Raw genomic sequence first — 17,246 nt, forward strand, 5'->3', positions numbered from 1 at the left:
CAACCCGGAAAACTGCTGTTATTATAATAGTTGAAGCACATTATGTTAGCAAAAGATCGTCCTCCTTATGGTTATCCATTATTAGCGATGAGCAGTGCAAAATAATCAGGCAGCTTGCTAAAAAAGTTCACTAAAAACATTGTAGGAAACAGTCAGCAAAATTCAAGGAGTGACTCACTAAAATATATCAGCCAAAGTTATCTGACCCTGCAAATAAAAAACGGACAAAATCACCCACTCTCAGATCAAACTTGGCCTCTGCACAATGGCTGATCTGAATGCAGCTTAATACTAAAGACTGGTTCATATATCGATTGCGAAACTCTGGCGGTAACTTGCGCAGCAAAACGCTTGCGGCACTAGGCTCGGTGGCATATGTTCACATATAAGCTACATCGCTAAACATAATCGAGGAATCACATAAAATGTTCGCTCGCCATGCCGTTTCTATAATGGTGACCTTCACCTGTACGAGCATTACATGAAGGTTTTGCCTGCGGCCTTTTGCGACATTTGAACAGCCCTAAACTATTGCGAGGCCGTCTGCAACTATCGGCGGTCCTTGGCTGTACCCGGCGCATAGGTTCCCATTTCACCGCTAATAGCATGTGGTGCTGTCGCCAGTACTTTGCGACGTGTATGGGAACAGGCGAGTGACCAGAGCACACATACACACACACAAACAAACTGCTTATGAATCATTCAATAAACTAGTGGACAACCAAAGCGACACAAATGATTGTCCATACTGGTTAGGTTATTAAACTATGGAGGCACTCTGCTTGCGCAAACTCTAGTGCGTTCTATACAAGAGGTCAGAGGCTTTTCTGCTCCTTCCAACCTCGGACAAACAGCACAAATAAGCCTAATTGCCAAAGAAATAAGTATAACATCATAATTCATGTAGTAATTGGACAAGCACTGATCATTTTTAGTACCAAAGATGGCTGTGATTCTTTGTAAAGTGCTTAACCTCATCCTATTCTGATATTCGATATTCTAGAGCACTTGCACTATTTAATTGAAAAAATAAAATAAAAATCATGACTAGGCTGAATTATTAATAACAGTGACTATATACATGTAGAAACGTGTGTATACAAAGGTTACTGCTGCAGCAGAAGCTACTTTGAAAAAGTATTGAAAAAGTTTTTATGGACGATACCGGTACAAATGTATAGCAATGAAGGGCACCAGGGTACTTTGTAGATTTAGCGATTGCTTTATAAGAAACCGAAAATAGGAGTGTAGCAGGACATCTGAAATTGAAACGTCACATTAAAAGATAGGTAATGGATTTTAAAATGACTTTATAAAAATGAAACAAATGGTAATATTAGTTAATAGTAAAAATTACATATACATTTAGTTAGTAACCTACAATCGCAATACGGATACTGAAAAAAAGATGGCCGAAAATCACAATCTTGTGGTTAGTTATGCGTGTTTGCAAACTTGTGATTACAATCTTCGCAAGTTTAAATCCTCTGCGAAGCGAATTTTTTATTACTAAAACTATCCGTATACAACTGGACCGACCGACAAACGCTCACATTTATATATAGATTGAATGTCATCCGCTGCTAACAGTATTGCATTGTAACATATTGCCACAATTTATTTTACCATTGCTTTAACTTATTGAATAATTATATTAATTACACTAACTATCATGGTTGTTTTACTTTAATTTTGGTCAGCTGCCAATGACATCTTCGATAACAGAACGACTTTGGAGAGACCTCTGCAAAAAGCTATGTAATATTGTATAGCCCTTCGGACCTCTATAGAACCTCTCAGCTATGTATGCATGTATGGACCACAAAGATGTAATGGAAGGTGCACCAGTAATAGATTCGCTTACTTGAAACACAGCCTTTTAGTAATGTTGCAAAGGTGACACGCTAAAGCCGTGGTCACGCGATGACCGAACTGACTTAGGTTTGGAGGTTAGTTTAGTTTGGGTCGGCTAAGCCACATGTCACATGGCATCCGAAGTCAGTTCGCCTCCTAGATACCATACGCATGGAGACAGGACACTGTTTCATTGGTAGTTTTTATGTATTTAAACTAAATATTTCTATTGTAAACAAAAAACTTTGAGGAACAATTATTAATTATTATTACACAGCAGACTTATCAGAAGATCGTTCAGCTGCTCAGAATAAATCACTCAATAGAAAAATTTTGCCAAACCTTCCATCAACAAAATTATACTTTTTGTTAATATATGAATGTTTTTCTATGCTGAGTACATAACAAACAAAAACAGTCTTCATCATAGTACTGTGGTTTTACATAAATAAAACACGCAACGATTATTCATCAGGATGAGTATGACACATTACTTATATTCTACAGGAAATAAAACCACAACCATTCTTTAACATTTATGCAAAACTCAAGCACAACATCTTACATTCATGCAACACAATCACAAGTCCGGGAGAGCGTTGTCATAAATTGTTTGATGTTGTTTATTTAACCAAATAAAAAGATCGTCCCATTTCTATTTACCTTTGCTCACACGCACGTAAATAGAAATGTGACAAGTGCTCGGTAGAATTTTAACCAGCCAATAAACGCAAGGGTTCGACCACAAAATTTCGAGCAGGATCGAAATGGTTCGTTTCAGCCAGAAATGTCTTCGGCTGAACAGTTTACAACTGACAGCGACGTTGTTTTGTGTCGTTTAGTTCGTTTCGGCTCTCACGTGACCACTGACCACCCTTAAAGAGTATTGATGAGTAAGAAATTTGTAAGCTGCGAGTCTAAGATACACCGGTAACTGCTCAGTTGAGCGATAATCCCATTGAAATACAATTCTTGGATAATACTGTGATAGTGTGGCATCATGCGGATCGATCACCCATAGACTCCCCTTCAATCTATTGCATGTGCGTTTTTATTAATAAGACAAAACTGTCACCATAGAGCTATAAGCTGGGCTGACTAATACTTTTTAACGAATGCCATAGCTGTTTAGTAGTTAAAAGTTACCGGAGAAGTGGAATTGTCTGCTCTAAGGAGAGATAGCTTTATCGTTGCAACAGTATGTGTAGACGTGAACAGAGCCGTATAGCACACATGTGAGCTCTACAGCTCTGAGAGTGAATTTTAAAAAGCTGAAGTTTTTGTTGTTGATGGAAGGCAGCTTAGCCTCCATAGCTTTAGTTTTAGTCTTAAAGGTTGACTTGCGACAAAATTCACATTACAGTTATTTGGTATCAAAAGATTCACCATGTCTTACATTGTTGTGTTGTAGGTGCCAAATATGTGGGAATGTGATTACAAGCTCTTGAAAGCTCAAAAACGAAAAGCCGCCGTAAATTGGAATCTGTTTATTTCTCTGACGTAGTTCTGACAGTCTGGTTATTGTCTTGTTACGTGATGTTCTCATGTGAATTGAAAGGCCAATAAAAAGCTCCATATAAAACTTATCGTAGCACTAGTTTATAACAAACAGTTCGGGTTTTACCGAAGACCCCATATCAAATATAGATGCGCGCTACTTTTAATTTTGTTTTGGCTTGATCTAATCGTCAAGTCATAATCTGATCATGTGACCCAATACTTCGCAAATAATTTTTGCAGCAATTTTCGAATATCACATGTGACCAACAGGCTCGTCATGATTATCAGACAATGATATGTACGCCTTCGAACTAAGGATAGAAAGTTGAACGACTTTTTACGGTAAGTTATAATATATCAGAGCTAAAAGTGACTGCATTACAATGACGATAAAATAGACGCGTAAGAACAATAGACCTGGTTTTATTGAATGTGTGAAATATATTTGTGAAAATATTTCGACGAATGAGGTTGCATGAAAGTGTAAACAGAAACCATCCTGTAACAACTACGTCCCATTTGAGCCGCTTTGGAAAGAGAATTCAAACTACGGCGGTCTCATGTGGCTGCGATTAACTGTTGGTTTTTTTAGCTTTTAAAAGCTTTTAATCACATTCCCATATAATTTGCACCTACAACACAACAGAATAAGACATGGTGAATCTTTTGATATCAAATAACTGTAATGTGAATTTTGTTGCAAGTCAACCTTTAACAATAAGTCATATATAACAATCTTATTTTTTGTTCATGAAATGACGAGAACACCTATTGTAGGTTTTCGTAAACAGTGTTAAATAATACAGTGTGATATTCACTGTTCTTTTGAAACCTTTGGCTCAGTTTTTGTTATTGCTTGTCACAGTAGATATTACAAATAATTAACAAAACAATGAAGTGTTCAGTTATTGTTATTAGCTTGCTGATATGACATTGTCAATTTACTAAACAAATCTTCCTTTTGCAATTACAAAATAGTTTGCGCCCATCTGGGGCATTGGTCAGTAATGACACAAGAAACAACCATCGTAACCGAGCCTGTCAACTTGCAGAAAATTCTCACATACACTGCGTTTCCATGACCCGCATAATTCGCAAATTAGAGCCAATCCGCAAGATAACCGCGTCATGGAAACGGCATAAATCCGCAAGCTATCCGCATAAATTCGCAAGCTAAGCGAGTTTTGCGATCCGGAAAACTTTATCGAATCCATCGTGCTTGCGAATCATGGAAACGGTACTTGCTATTAATGCGCATTTGATTATCGTTGGCTATTACATTAAAAACATTTTCACGCTTCAGTCGTTTTTATTTCGATTTCAGCAGTCTCAATGCGCCAGCGTTCCGAACGATCGCTGCTAAGCTAAGCGTGACAAGACTGCTTAGCTATTTATAGAGTCATTAATTAGGCTAATACTTGACCTACGGGGTCAAGTACTGGTGTTAAATCCGCATCGCCAGGTGTTCATTGAAACGCTCGATTGCTAAGTAACTCAACTTGCGGATCGTTCGAATTATGGGAATCATGCGGATTAAGCGAGTCATGGAAACATAGTGATAGATGATTTATACAGCTTAAAGGCAATTACGCGGCTATAGCAAACAGTCAGTTCACATACCCGTTGAAATGATTGTTGTATTGTCAGATTTGCTCTTTACAAAATAAGAAAAAAGGGGATGCACCTTCAAAAAAATTTCCAAACCTTAATGCAATCTTGTTGTTGAATTTAACTCGAAGAGAGATTATCTCATTTATATCAAATTGTAAAAATCACAATTAGATAAATTACAGAAATTAAAAATTACAGTTACTACATGGTCATGTCATAATAATTAGTCTACATGTATTTGCTAGAATAGACCATGGATCCGCATAAAGTTACTTCCACTTGGCAATGCTTAAATAATTTTGGCAAAGATAAATTTTCTTAGAATTGTGTAACATATTAGCAGACAAATCACTGAAAATTATGTTTTTTGCAAGGAATGTTAGAAGTGAAAAGGTTGCTTTGCTTGTTGTCTGATGGATTATTTTTGGACTCAACAAAGTTTCATGCTGTAAATAAAAAATGATTATTGAGTCTTGACTGACAACTTGCAACTTCGTTTTTCTTTTCAGTCAGTACAATAAATAGTTTTGTAACATAAACATGATGTACTGCTCACAAAAAAATCACCTCAAAATCTCTTTCTCATAAAAGAGTCTTCAACTTATTCACTACGTAATTCATTTTAGGTTGAACATAATTAATTTGTATCAACAAAAGCTATTCAAACAGCTGCTCACAAAATGGGTCAGGCCAAACAAGGCAAGTCTTCGTCAGATGCGATGAAATTCGTATGCTCTCTACGAGCGCGTTTCAGAGCTTTTGTGCTTATAGATGTTGGGAATCATCCGCAGTTAACGTTTCACATGAAATGAATACAAATGCTATATATATAATACTTATAAGAATCCTTTACTGTCAGTTTCACATGAGCACACACTACAATAGTCTCCATACTAAGCATTTGAACCAAGAAAATTTGAATCCATTCACTTGTAGCTACAAAAAGAGAACCAAACCACATAATATAAAAAAGCTCCAGTGAGGGGCTTCCGTCTGATTTAAATTGTCTGTAAGCCCCACAGAGGGGCTTATAGTAGTGCATGAGTTAAATCGGTCACCACAAGGCAAATATGGTATTCATTGTTCGATATCAAGTTGATTTCAACCCTTCGGGCACCATTTTCGCAGGTCTGCGAGTGTGCAGTGGCTTTGTGTAAGGCAGTTTTGTAACTGATCAACAATTTGAGGTTTCTTACCAAATAGCGTCAAATCACGTCCATTAGTAGTAAATAAATCACTCGGCGATATTTATTCAGAACTCTTTTAGCAGTTTTAACACAACATCATGAGTATAGGCAGCGGTAATCACATCGGTAGTTTCAGAAAAAATCACCAACTTGTCGGAATCTCCAACAGGTATTCGGCGTTAAGTATGACTCGCTTGCACTTCCATAACCGTGGTTTTACGACGTTTTGTCAGTTTACGTCTATTAAATCTTTACAAAGAGATTAAACGCTTTTTTGTATTACTGTATAATGAACCAAAATATCAACCGAGATTGTTTGTGGGCATATACATAGAATTTAGTTATAACTTTTCGGAATTTATGAAGTTCGATGCATGGGAAAGCTAAAATCCGCATCGTACTCCTTCGAAAGATTTCGAAGTTATGCATTTACATCGTATTATGCCTGAAAATATCGGACAAGGCAAAACTAGGAGGAGGAAATATCCGCCATACTGATTTATTTTTCCGGTTGTTGTAGTTTAATTAATGATTTAACGATGCTTAACTCATCTGCAATACTTGCAATAAAATTCACAATATAGTAATAAATGATATTGACGCTCTTTGCGATCGTTATTACAGGTGAGTAAAGTTTTTTGCATTGGTACAAATTCAAGTTTTTCTCCGTAAATAAAACCGAGTGTTAAAGACTGTGTTTATAAATAATTGCACTCCATGGTGGTAAACTGCAGTGGATTATCGTTCTTGGATGCGTTTGACGTTGGAAAACAGCTTGAAAAGCATTTGCGAGTCATAGAATAGATATAATTTGTCTTTAAAATGTCACGCTTCTGTAAACAGGAATTCATTAAAAAGAGTAGGCCTATGGCACTAAAAGGGTTACATATTGCTTTCGTTCTTTAACTGTACCTCTGTGCTTTAAGAGAAGTACAACTTTTAATATTATTTTTTTCACGTATTATTTTTTTCACGGCACTCTTTTTATGCTTATGCGGACCCTTAAGAAAATATCTCCTAATGTCAAAAGGACAGCATACTATAGTGTGTGTCGTCCACTGCTAGAGTACGCTTCGGAAATCTGGAGTCCACATTTTGATTATAGTATACAAGATTTAGAATCCATTAACCGAAAAGCTTTTAGGTGGGCCAACAATTTAAGAAAATTTGATAGTATATCATCAGAAATGGTGAAGATGGGATGGCAAACACTTGCAGAGAGAAGACGCATCAAGGACGAAAGCACACTGCAAAAAATTTTAAGCCAAGACCTAATGGTCGATTTTAATAGATTTGTAATTAAGAACTCATCCTATTTTACTCGAGGCTCCAATATCAGACACACAATCAATACAAGTGCAATGAAACACTCTTTTTTTAACCGTGCGATGAAATTTTAACATCTGATTCTCTTATACTAGACCAAGCGATCTTATACTTTTATTCTTCAGACTTAGATAAATAAGTCTATGCTATTTGTGATCTTATTTTTATGCCTAATGCACCATTTTATTTCTACAGGCCTAGCGGCCACTTGAGATATTTTACAGAGATAGATAGATAGACGTATCACAGCGATGTTATCGAATGTCTTAATAACTGATAAAAACACTTTTGCTGGTTGAGCGAGCTTTTGCTAATAGAATTGAAATGGCTTTGAAGCCATATATGCGTAGAAAAATGTGTAAAGCATGTTACTGAGTAGTAGCATTATCTTTTGATTTCATTACCTACTTCAGAGGCATTGTTGATAATAAATCTCATTGCGAGTGACTGTGTGTTGTGTACAAACGGAGTCTTGGTCTTGGTCAATCGAACCCTAAGACCTCGATCCCCGAGGAAAAAAAGGGCCATCATGTACGTATCCAGATCTAGTTCAAATGTTTTCAATAAAAGTCAAGTAATATTCGAAGTAAGTAAAATCATGACTATAAAAAGTGCGTTAAAAATTTCCTCGCAGGTCGCGAGAAGTTCTCGGTAAAAAACTGTTATGATAAAATGTTTTGCTGGCTGGAACAGCCCTAGGTACGTCATTGGATACCGATCTGGTATGATGTGAGTGTGTGTCATTGTGTATATTGTTAAAATTATTGATTAAAGACTCATGCACACCGCTGGAGAGAATTTTTATAAGTAAAACCATTCGAGCCGACTTCCGTCTGTTCTTAAGCAATTCCAACCCTAACTTGTCTCTGGCCATAGTTACGCTTTCCACCCTTTTAAGATCCGCAATAAAACGCACAGCGCGCCTCTGGACATTCTCCAGTTGTGTTTCATGTTTTATGAGGTATGGATCCCATACCTCACAAGCGAATTCCAAAACGGGCCTGCACAGACTAAGATATGCAATTTTTTTGACGTTTCTGGGTGCTCCGTGTAATACTCTCCTCAACATCCCTAACCTTTGATATGCTCTAGAGGTAATGTCATCTATGTGTATGTCCCATTTAAAGTCATTAGAGACATTCACTCCCAAGTATTTAAAAGATTCCACAATCTCCAAGTGTACGCCATAAAGGGTATACGATAAATTAACTTGGTTGATTGGTGGCTTCCAGCCAAACAAAACTACCTGGCATTTTTTAACATTAAACTCCATTTTCCATGTGTTAGCCCATCGCTCAAGAGATAAAAGATCTTGCTGAAATAAAAGCGTATCACTAGGCGTTGTAATTGGACAGTATAAGAGAGCATCATCAGCAAAAAGGCTTATAGAAGAATGTTGAAGAGAACTTCCAATATCATTGACATAAACTAAAAACAGTGAAGGGCCCAAAACAGAACCCTGGGGGACTCCGGATGTAACTGCCAAAAAGCTCGAGTTACTTCCTTGGATAACCACTCTCTGAAATCGATCAAACAAAAAATTTTCTATCCATTTGATTATTGACTTGTCAATTGTAGTACGAAGCAATTTGTCAATTAACAGATCATGGGAGACTTTATCAAAAGCCTTGGAAAAATCCAAGACTGCTGCATGTACTGATGTTTCATTATCAACAGCCGCCATTATTTCATTTGATGTAGAAACAAGCTGAGTAGCACAGGAGAGTCCTCTCCTGAACCCATGTTGGTCAGGGCTTAAAAACTCCTCAAGTATTGGGCTTATATTGCTAAGAATAATATGCTCTAAAAGTTTGCATGATATACATGTTAAAGACACCGGTCTAAAATTTCCAGGGAGCTCTTTGTTCCCTTTTTTAAAAATTGGTACAATATTTGCAGTTTTCCAGATGTCTGGCAAAACTCCAGTATCCAAAGAGTATTGAAAAATTAGTCTTAAAATTTCAGCGGTATTATTTATATCAATACTAAGATCGTTTTTTGTCAAGCCATCTGGGCCCGGAGCTTTGCCATCTTTAAGACCTTTCAACATTACCATGACACCATCTTTAGAAACAACTATCTGACTTTTTGCTACCCCATCACTATAAAAAGTAGGCCTGTGGTCTGTTTTTGAAAATACGCTTTGGAAAAATGTGTTAAAAATCTCAGCTGTCTCTGAGCAAGACTTGTCCTTAAAAGCTGACGTACCGCTACCACCACTCCGGCCACACTTTCTTCGGTAAAAAGAATAAAAAGGCTTACTGTCCCCCTTGCTTAGCGGTTCAAAAAGAGTTCTAATATAATGCTCATGTTCCATTTTTCTGAAAACCTTTTTGTTTGTTCGTCTGAGTATCTTGTACTCTTCAAGGTCCTCTGGCAAGCCCGATCTTTTAGCTTTGTTATACATCTTTTTTTGTTGCGTAACAGCTGTTTTGGCCTCTTTATTAAACCACATAGGCTCATTTGGTTTCGAATTTTTGATTTGGTATTTGGGAACAAACCTTTCAATTGCCATCTGTAAATCACTCTGAAAACAGTTCCAAATCACATTTATATTTGCATTATCCCTAATTAGATCTTTTACTTTCACCAGTGTATTATCCAGATGTTTTATGACAGCTGGGGTATTAGCCTTTTTGTACAAATTTAAAAACTTTTTTGAGGTAGCAAGATGGCTTTGGACTGACTGGAGCTGTAACTCCACCATGAAATGGTCACTCAGGCCAGGCTCAACAATATTCAGATTGTCAACCAGCTTCTCATTATTAGTAAGAACAAGGTCCAAGATATTCCCTCTAACGTGAGTCGGCTGTGTCACCAATTGGTGGAGCCCATAAAACAAAACTAAGTTTAAAAAACATTTGTGTACCTCTCTTTGATTTAAACCGGGCCTAACGGCCATATGCTCCCAATCTACATCTGGAAAATTAAAATCTCCAACTATCATCACAAAGTCACCAGCAAACCTCTTGAATATAAAATCTAACAAATCACTCAAAGGAACGATCGAGTCTTTTACCATGATAGGTGGAATATATACGCAAAGTATAATTAATCTAGAATTATTATGTGAGTCCAGTTCTACTTGGACACAAACGGCTTCCACTGGGAAAATCTCGAAATCAATACTGAAATATTGGTGAGGCAATGAGGGCTCAATCGCAATCAAAACTCCACCCCCGTGTATACTTCTATCCTTTCTATAAATTGTTTTGTTTGATGAGAATATAATTTCATCATTTGTAAATGTACTATCAATGTGCGTCTCCGTGAGACAAAGTATATTAAATTGATAAGAAAGGATATGCAGTTCGTTTAACTTGCCCTTAATGGATCTAGCATTTGCCAGCACCAAATTTAGATGTTTGTTTGCACAATTTTCTTTTTTACTATCTTGTATGTGTTTTCGGGATTTTCTTCTCGAGTCTTCATCAATGTCTTGTATAATTGAAAATCCTCGGCCCTTTCCTCCTTGGTCATGTCAAGCTTAGCAAAAACACCCCCCTTTTTAAGACCATTTATCCTCCTGACTATCTCCCATTTTTCCTCCTTGGAGGTAGTGCTTATTTTAATAGGCCTAGGCTTACTATTTTCGTGTTGACTCTGATCAGCGCCCGAAGTTACCTTAGGTCTACCGAGTCGGTACATGTTTTTCTGATCTATGCATTTTGATAGATGACAGTCTTTGAGAAGATTTTGCAATTCCTCAACTGTTTCCTCCTTGGTCTTAAATTCTCTGATACCAAAAATTATGAGATTTTTATCTCTCATGTCTTGAGCTTCAATTTCGCTTAGTTTAGTGACTTTTTGAGCTGTCACATTGATTGCTGTTGAGTTCGACTCAAGTCCTTTAACTACATTAGCATACGAAACTTCCATTGAATCAAGTTTACGTGTCACTGTATTCGTGAACATGGTTTGAATTTCCTCTAAACTAGAGTTCAGTTTTTTTATTTCCTTTGGAATTTCATCCACTTTTCTTTCCAACTTCAGCAATCTCGAGCCTGCCTTGTCACATACTGAGCATGACTAATGAGCACCCGGCAGAGCCGAAAACAAGTCAAACAGCTTAGGATCTGTGATACCAACACAGCTACCATGAAACCATTTGAGGCAATCTTCACACTCAATGCAACTATCCTCATCTGATACTGGCTTAACACAGCTCTCACATTTCACAGCATTTGAGGTCAGACTCTTACTGGTCTTTCTGTTACTGCTTTCAGAACCTGCTCTTCTACTATTGCTACCACCAGCCATTATCACTGAGTTTAAAATCAAAATTAAAAAAAAAAAATCAGGATTTTAAAAATGAAACAAAAATTGTCCCACTCAGTGTCTTCCAACTATGTATTAGCCAAAGGCTCAAAGCAGAGCCTGAAGTGGCCAAACTGCCCAATCATAAACCAATAAACAATATGTTGTGTTAGTGATTATAAATAAGGATAAAAGGGGTAAAAGATATGTAATAAAATGGAATAATAATACAAAAAGCCGAAAATTTTCAAAATCTGAGAAGAGCTCTTAAAAACACGTCCTCTCAGGTCAAGGAGTAATGGTGAATCATTAATAGTTTTTGACTGCCATAAAATAGAGAAGACAACTCTGATGTGACAAACTCTGATACAAGTTTGAACGCCATTTCCTAAACTTAATTTGAAGAAATCTTTCTTTGCCATTATTTTTGTCTCCAAAATTTCATAAAGATGAAGATCTATATGCATATATCAAATGAGTAAAGACATGTTTGTTAGTCACTGAGCTACTAAACTTGTTATTCAGTTGGAAAATGTTGAGCAATATTAGTAGTGACCAACCAGCAGTTTTTAGTGGCCAGATTTAGGGTTTGCAACTACAAGGTTATCGGTTCAATCTCAGTCCAAGTCCATAACCATTAGATTCTTACCATATAGATAGTTTATCGATTTGTTGTTTGCAAGATCTCTAATGTAGTTTGTTTGCGATTTTTTAGAATGAATCTCACAAGATCTGGCCATTATCCTTGCAACTAATCGTCTAATCGCTATCTAGTCAATCACCACTACTATGGTCAATTTGCCAACCATACACCGGTTCGGCTCAACAGTAAATTCTCCATAACCAATTGAATCGGTATGAATAACTGTGGGACAGGTGAGATCTAGACATATTTCTTGCATTTTTCCATCACTATTGCAAATTTTCCATGTCTGTGTTTTTATTATACATGTTGTAGGCTTACTAATATGTTATCAATATGCTTTAATTCAGCTACATGGAAAGTTTGTTTATTTGTGCCCTAAGCCCTTAACGTCGTGACAACCATATCAAATTCGGTAAACATACCATATAATATTCAGTACATAAGACCAGTCCTTCTACTGCAATGTCGCCGTGCGCACTGACCAGTGTGTATTTATGCTACACCTACAAGCTTCCAGCTCGCTGCGCTGGAAGATGTTACCATAGAGCATTTGTGTTTGAATCCCAACAGTGACTTTGTTTCTTTCATGAATTTAAATAGTATTGCTGTGGTGTCTGCACAAAAATACGACGGTAATGTAATTCATGGCACGATTTCTAGTAAAATTCAACTTCAAAAAACCGTTGCAAATCAAAATTACATGATATCACATATAGGAATTTATTTATAAAATAGTGAAATACCAGTAATCCTACTCAATGTGAGCTGATTGGAACACCAGGTCCCCATTATTCACCATTCGAAATGTCATCACTAGGATTCTCTTCTGGAATTACGTGATATGTTTTGAATTTGATGTTGGTTTTTGTAGTATCTGCCTACAAGGCCACACTTCAGTAATCCATTTGACACATCCACTATTGGGCATTCACACCTTTTTCTTGTACATGAATCACGATTTCTGACAGAAATCTGTCTTGCGGCATTGCTACTCTGTTGAATACCTATTATCCGAGGTAGCGGTTTTGTTCTTGTATTGAGGTGAACCAGTACGTTGGTTAAGTGCTTGTTTTTGTTCTCTGTGATCTTCACTATAACATGCTACTCTCAGGCTTTTGTTAATTGTAGTATTCCCGACGGCGCCAAAAAAGGCATCCTTACTGATGGTGTTTTGAATGCCATTTCTTCAGCTACGCATTGCCCGCCTCTGATCCCGATTGAACTATTAGCGAATAAAAGATTTGGGCCATGGAAGAGGTCACGGTATGTACATGTCAAAACCAGGATTTTCGAACCAAACTTCAGATCTCGACTTGTACTCTTGAATTTACGATAGATCTATAGTTACTCTCCCTTTAACTGTGATTTTTGTTATTGAAAGTTGGAAAAATTAGTTTCAAATTTAGAAATGCTGTAGTACAAAACGTAGATTTTTTTGGCAGATTGGAAGCACATTTCAACACTAACTACCTAGCACATCAGAATTTTAAGCAGAGAAAATATGGAAATCTAAGAGTTGTGTGCACGTGTACATAATTAAGAAAGCAACTCTTGAAAGTTTGCATTGTGTTAGATTATGTATAACTTGTGATAAGCATGTTAGGTTGAGAATCCTGCTGCCTTTTACCAAAATGTCAACTTAGAGCTAGTAGTGCGATGTAATTTCTTTTTCTCTTTTTATGACATGATTTTCAGCTATTTGATTGTGATATAAGATAGGTATGTATGATTGAAGAATTTGACAATATGTAAGATGCAACAATAGCCGATTGACTATGTATTTTTAAAAGAGTGTACGCGCTAATTCAAACAAGCTTATAAAGGAAATTGAAAAGGCAGGCTGCTCGCATACTTCTAGATCAACTAAAACTTACAAAATATTATCGTTTAATTTTTCATTAAATGTCTGCATGGCGTTTCTTAAAGCTTTGGAACAATCTGCAATAGCATTAGCAGTGCTTCTCATTTACCTGCGTATATAGCTGTTTGCACATATAGCGTCTCATCAGAAAGGTTAACCTCCAAGTAAAAAACTCGACTAATGCGGAGTTGTTAGCTTACAGTTTGTTATTATTTTTTAATGGATATGTCCAAGTTCGTGTTTTTTGCGACATGAGATTTACTAATTAATTTACCGCATTGCTATTCTACAACAACTCTTTTTTAAATTTCAAATTATTAAAATGATAATTCAGCATAAGAACAATGCGACTAGGACATTAGTTGCTTCTGAAGAAACTTACTATTAGCGCAACCCTAAATATGATATGCTTGTGCATTTTTCATAATATGCCAATATGAAGTTGCAGCCTTATAGGAAGCTCAGTTATGAAGCCATTAAATAAAAAGCTGATTAGGATGATTTTGAAAATATGGTGGTTGTGCACTCTTGTATCCACCTGTGCCTATTATGAGGAATCGCGATTCCAAAAACTTGAATGAGTGGACAATATTACCTTATTATAGAGTGCCCACAAATAGTGAAAAGAAAAGTATTGCTGGTACTATTTCATGTATCTAGCAAGTGACACTGTGATGTGGCAGATCAACCTCGATGTTCATAATTACTTTGTTAACAGGTTGTTGCCATATTTAGTTTATACTCATATTTGCTTTGTTTGTATTCTGTACTTTTTAGCAGTTCTCATCTGCTAATATAAATGCTTCTTCACATTTCAGGGCTTAAAAGATTGTACTGTAATCTGAATTGTTGGATGAAAGAACAGCCTTCGCCACCACAATCCAAGGACGGACGAGCTGGAAAAACTTTAGTCTAATGTGGTAAAGCATTTGGTGGACTGTAGCATTATTCACAAATATGATCATAGCTTTGCTTGTTTGTCTCTGTGTATCATTGATATATAATTTATTCTGGTGTAAAGGCTGTGGTATTTTTCTGCCATGTTTTGATGATGACAATATATATAGAGTTTAGTCATTTTATAGCTATATTTTTATTGTGTTTCATATTATTTTTTGTTATTATATCATGCAACTGTTTGTACCAAAATATACAGCTTCGGAACCATGCCCTAACTATTGAGATGCTCACAAAGATTATTTTAAGAATAATCTAGTAAAAGTCTTCGTATATATCTAAGGTGCAACATTTGTTGAATGTCCGTCAGCCTTGAGAAGAGATGTTGTGTGAAGGTTAAGCATGGCACATTATAGAAAAATTAGGTTGCTTCGGAGACGTAATGTTGGTGGAATGTTGTATAGCTTAAGGAAAGAATATTGTCGACGGTTATGCTCGGTACATTATAGTAACATTGTACGCGATTCATTAGAGGAACATTCTGTGAAACATCAAAATGTTAGAAATTGTCTACACAGTTACACCCCACTAATGTTCTGCACGAAAACGTTCCTGGGATGTTAGCTAATATCTTTGAGGCAACATCATGAAAGGCATGCTTGTGGAATGTTCTGTAACATTCTCCCATGTCGCAGGAATTTTGCACCAGATCATCTGCTGAATGTTCCATAATGGTGAAATAACATACTGTTCCGAATATATTAGAAGACAATATTATGTGAATGTTTATACCCAGACATTTCAAAGTAGCAATCCTGTAACATTGGTGGGACATTCGATAACAATGTTTTGTAACAACGTTATAATAACGTTAGCAAACCTTTTCCTCTAACGTTCTAGCTAGAATGGTACAAAAACGCATGATTCATTTTTTGGAAGTTGTCCCCCTTTCATAACAAAAAATTATTTAAAATGAAGCAAATTAACAATGTTATAGATTTTTCATTACAGATATAAAAACAAACAAAATAATAAAAAAGAATAATGATAAATTTGAATGATTTATGTAAATGAAATGAAAAGTCACTACAAATTTCGATTTTCGCACTTCATTAGACATATCGCAAAAATGACTAGGGTCCATTAGGCTCTGACCATCCGTTAAACGGGTCAAAGTAAGACGCGACAGTGTGAACACATCGCAACTGACCAGGTCGCCACATATACATGTTGTGTCAGATGGATGGTGATAGTCTATCTACCGATTGATTAACGCTACGTGTCGTCTGACAAGCCGACGCGTATTTCGTTAGTAGAGCGAAGCCAATGCCCATTAACTTGTATGCCCTTATAATTATATTTCGTTTTGGCTCAACGAGATTACCGCGGCAAGGAAAGCATGCGCAGTAGCTAGGAATATTGTATAATAAAGATGGAAAATCCCTACTCATCAATGTCCCACCAATGTTCTATGCGTAACCTTCCTGGAATGTTAGCTAATAGCCTTGAGACAATATTATGGAAGAAATGTTCGTGGAATATTACGCAATGTTCTCCCAATATTGTGGGAATGTTATGCGGGATCATTTGCTAACATTCCAGCAACGTAATTCCCACAACGTTGTTGGGACGTTGTGGGAAATACGTTGCTGGGACGTATTTCCCACAACGTTGTAGGGACATTATGGGAAATACGTTCCAGCAAAGTAATTCTCACAACATTGATGGAACGTTTTAAGAGTTACGTTCCAGCAATGTTTTTCCCACAACGTTGCTGGAACGTTGAAAATGTGTCTACAAATAATCTTGTGACAACGTTACGATGTAACGTTTCTGGGACTTTTCGGAACATCCCTGGAACGTTCTGGGAACGTAAAATTGTTAGTTGGGATGATCACACATAATAGTTTTTGGATATTTTAGCCTAGATCTAGAGTATATTCTTGTATAGCATTTTAAGCTTTGTTGGCATATCGTTTTTATAGATTCGGCTTCTTTATAGCGAGAAGCGATATCTATTATAATTAAAGCGTATTTGTACTTTCCATCGTGGGGTACATATAAAATATCCAACTGATAAGTATGATTTGGTTTGTCTTGATTATAA

This window comes from Watersipora subatra, chromosome 10 (assembly GCF_963576615.1).
Source record: "Watersipora subatra chromosome 10, tzWatSuba1.1, whole genome shotgun sequence".
In the NCBI taxonomy this organism is placed as follows: Eukaryota; Metazoa; Bryozoa; class Gymnolaemata; order Cheilostomatida; family Watersiporidae; genus Watersipora; species Watersipora subatra.